Here is a 4,708-nt window from a genome sequence, read left to right as displayed (position 1 = left end):
CTGACCCCGTGGCTGCTGCGCCACGACATTGTCAAATCGGCGGGGAGGATCGGCGAGACACATGAATCGCTCGATGGTATCTCCGTGCCTCCGAGAGAAAAAGACGAGAGCGGAGCGGGGAGCGAAACGGCCACGGATAAATCAAAGAGATCGCTTTATTTTCTCCTGCCAGCAGGTACCGTCGCGTAATGTATGCACTGGCGGAATAGCCTGTTATTAACGAACGGCACCGTGCCACGGGAGACAAATACAAGTGTTTTACAACGGAGCACAATAGACAGATAAGCGCTTGATAGAATTTACATCGCGCCTTTTTCGCCCCGACGAAATGCCAGAGACGAATGACCGAAAATCGGCCTCGCTTTATATAAAACGTGCACGCTAAATACATTGATATATTTTCCTGTATTTGTGCACCGAGCATGGCGTCTCAAACACAACGTACGAACGAACAAAGTTGCATTACATATTGAATTGTGCCGTGAAAAATGTACGTACGTATACCGTAAGACGCGGCCGCGCGAAGGTATCTCGGTCAATTTATTATCTCAAGGGGAAGAGGAAGCGTGGTAAAGGAAAGAAAAAGGGGTGATCAAGATGAACGCGGTGTGCACGAACTTCGACGCGCGATGTTCGGTCCCTGCTCGGTGTTGCGCTCGCAGCGACGAATCGTGGAATTGAGCGCGCGTCCCCGCCCGCACACGCGGCCGCGACGGGAGATTTCGGGATGCAACAATATCGTCCGGTGGCCCCGGGGTGATGTAGGGGACCGGGCACTCTGGGCGTGGGCCCGCGACATGCGCCGGGGATTCGCGTCGACCAGACGGAACATTGCGCTCATTTGTGCTCGGTACGAGGCTGCGTGTCTCACCGTCGCGGCGGCGGTCGTGAAAGCGAAAAGAGAGAAAAGGAAGCGCGGGGAGACAGACCGACCGCTTGACATTATTATTTTGCTCCGAGAGAAACGTCGTCCTTGCCGCGCCCCAGCCGCTTTTCGCGACGCACTTGCGACGCGACTCGAATGCTCTGTTCCAGGATGGTCGAGAGGTGAAATCAAGTGTCCGAAAAAAAATGCGCTAATTAACTAAATCGTCCTATCTCAAGGAAGTAAAAACTCGATAGAGTAATTTGTCAGGGATAGACTCATCGGACGATGTTCACTGCTACTCTATTATTTCACCCTCGCTGGATTTCCGGGCGCGTCTTTTTAACGCCGACGGGAGATCCGGATCGGATCTTGGTTCCTAATAAATCGTGCTCTCCCCCGCGTTTCGGAGACGCATTAGGACTACCGTGTCTGGTGGGACACGTGTCCCACCGGCAAGCGGATGCTGGGGACACGGGGAAAACCCGTATATATCGTTTAAATCCTGCTAGGGAGGGTGGTTCCCTGTATCAGCGCGTGCCGCAGGGTGTACCGCAGTGGCGTCGTGCGACATTATTTTTCCCAACCAGTTTCCCGTCTTCCTCCAAGATTAATTCGACTGACCGTTGAAAAAAGGGTGTCGGGTAATCTCGACACCGGCGCGACTCTCGCTCTTATCGGACGTCGCTTATCTCCGTCATCCCGACAAGGGGACATAAAACGCTGCGAAATTAAACGATCGTCGCGTAATGCGGCATTAACGTCCGCGTGGAAGTATTACGAGCCCGATAGCGGGAAGGGAACGACCTACTCTGGACTCTCGCTCATCTCTCTTCTACGATTCTATGCCACGCCGTCTTCGCGATCCCCGAACGTCTCGACACGGCCGTATCCTTCGACAACAACGTCGTCGCTCTAAATCGAAGATGGCGAGCCTCCGACGGGGTCCAACTTCTCTTCCGTCCGTTCCGCGCGGCGGAGGAACGGACTGATTTACATACTGGCTACGCCACTGCTGTGGAGACTTTACTGCGGGGGAGATGACACGAGCGCCGACGTGTGCGTGCACGCGTCACGTGTGGGTGCGTGCACGTGTGGGCCCCCTCGTCGTACCCGGAAGGCGCGGCCCCCAAAGATTCAAGGACTCCTCGCCAGGTGCCGCTCAAGGGGACTTAAGCCGAAACATGTGCCAGCAGGTCCTTCCCCTGAGATCCTTAGGAGAGCGTCTTTCCGCGTGACCTCTTTATCTCGCCATCGTTTCTCTCGGCGAGTCTACCTTGCGAGAGGATTGTGAATTTGAAGCCTCAGTGGTCGAATTGGTGAGATGTCTAGAGTGTAGGAAAGTCCAGGTTCAAACCCTGGCTGAGGTAATATTCTTCGCAATAAACTTCTTTAATTATAATTTGCCAGCGTTTTTCTACAGCGATTATGATTTGTTCATTTCGTGTTCAGCTTCTTTACTTCGTATTTATTAATATACTCTGAATTACACAAGTGTCCCTTACAGAAATCTGATGTTTTTCCTTGAATTCGATCACTGAAGTTTGTGGTAATATTTGTTGCAATAACAGTACCTATAAAGATGTCTTCGCGCCTGTTTTTCGATTTTCAACTGCATGTCGATTGTCAGCCGTACAGAACTGTCGATACCCCATTTTTAAGTATCCCTGTCCCCTTTCCCCCCCATTCCTCAATTACGTGAGAACACTATGTTTGAGGTCAATGGTGTATAATCAACTAATAAGAATATTCTTTAATTTTCACATTCATAGTGGCAAAATATTTAGCTGCCGCTACTAAATATTAGATGTCCCGAGTCGAAATGGTACTATTTCGACACTTTTAAGGATAATTTACACCTACATAGACCAGCGATAACCTACTTTGATGACATTATATTTTTTTACTTCTCTCTTGAATCTTTTCTAAAGTTCTAAAAGTGTACTTTGATCCATTTTACAACTGAGATTTAGTTACCACATGCAGTTTTTAGCTATGGCGGCTACATTTTTCCTCCGTGTAAGATTGCAGAAAGAATTACGTTTAAATCGATGGCTCTCCGCGCTTAATCAATCGCGGGCAATGAGATCACGCGGCTCTGCGATAAACGCTTTATGACTGGCAGTGTAACGCCGTTCAAACATCGCGTGTCAACCCGTTCCTCGCGAAATATATGTGAACGCCAATCGTAAATCACCAACGATAAGGAAGTCCCGTTATTATTCCCGGTAAATCCGACTAGGTACAGTTCTATTCTCTCCCCGGTTAATTTACGACGCTACCGATAACGCCTCGAGTTTTATTGGAGCCCCGCGTTGTCGCACAATTTTCTCGATCCTGATATGATATCCGGACGACAATTCTAGAAACACTCGACGCTTATCTAACCAATCGTCTTAAGATATCAAGGTATTTCCGGCTAACTCGGCAGTTTCCTAAAAACCGGCGTCAGCCGTTGCGAGCCGTTCTCGATCTGCTCGCGCAGGAAACGCTGGAACATCCGTATAAGTCGTCACTAATAACGGAAGTTGGACCTTGAAAACTGTCGAGTGCATAATTAGCGGCGCGCTCGACGCCAACGTGCGAGCGCTACGAAACGATTGTAAGGCGAGTCCTCGCGGCTTTCACGTGCAACCTGACTTTTTTTTCCGAGTCGCGTGGCGAGGAGAGCGGCGACGAGAGGTTTTCGGGGGAAAAATACGGAGCCGATCCTCCTCCTTCGCCTGGCGGTCGCACCCACACACTCCTACTTTCGTGCTCGTATCAAAGCACCGGGTCTCGGTAATCTCCGACATCGACGGTTATATACTTATCCGGGCTCTTTTGCCGACGAGCATGATTCATCCCGAGGCGGCATAAATCACTCCGCGGGTCCCGATTCCGTCCGCGGAAGACGCCGACGACTTATCGAAAACCAAATTTCTCTCACCTTTCGCGCCGTTCACGTAGCCCTTCTCGTATTTCGACGTCGACTCCGCGCGACGAATAAATTGCCACAATCAAGACACCTACGCGGGAAAAACGACAGGCCCATTTTATTAACCGAATAATATATACTTATGAATACGCGGTACATTCTCTCAGAGTTCAAATACCGAAAATGCAGGGTCTATATATTCTAAAAGGCGCGCGTCTCTAACGACCGGCGCGGCGCGTGGGTAAGTGCTCCGAGAAATGACGCACGGAAATAGACGGAAACGTATGTTCGGCACGCTTCCTCCCTCGCGACAGAATGGCTCCTTCGGGAAAGGATCCGTCAGCGCGACAGATGCGACGATAACCACGAGAATGTCTGAATCGCAGACGCCTGTCTCCCCAAGACGGTCCAACTGCCGCTCCCTGTCGCGGCTACGGGGGACAACACTTGAGTCACGCAGTGCTGATCGCAGATTTATTTACTCATAGCGTTTTCTTTTCATTGGCAGAACTGGTGTGCACTGAGTGCACACTAAGATTTGTGCGTAGTCAATTCTTATATTTAAGGATTCTCTTGAAGACCTTGTGAAATACTTCTTTACTTAGACAGTAAAATGATCTATACAGCATCCGTATGGATCATTTTTTGGCTAGGTAGCTTTCGAACGTGTATTTAAGACGACCTTAAATACAAAAACTACACGGAGAAAAATAATTTGCTGACAGCAGATTTTTTGCTGTTGTAGCAAAATCTGTTCGTTATTATATGGACAGCAAGAAGATTTGTTACGAATACTAATCGCAATTTGCTGGATATAATTTGCTGGATTAACAAAATTATCCCGAGCAGTAGTAGGGTTCAGGCAGCCCTGACAGGGCCCTTTGTTGCTCCTTACAGTTTTTAATATGGGGTGGGGTATCAATAGA

The sequence above is a fragment of the Vollenhovia emeryi genome, unplaced genomic scaffold (genome assembly GCF_000949405.1).
Source record: "Vollenhovia emeryi isolate VEMERY1.0 unplaced genomic scaffold, V.emery_V1.0 DF939125.1, whole genome shotgun sequence".
NCBI classification, from domain to species: Eukaryota; Metazoa; Arthropoda; class Insecta; order Hymenoptera; family Formicidae; genus Vollenhovia; species Vollenhovia emeryi.
The sequence above is the reverse complement of the archived record's forward strand: the minus strand, read 5'-3'. Positions refer to the sequence as shown.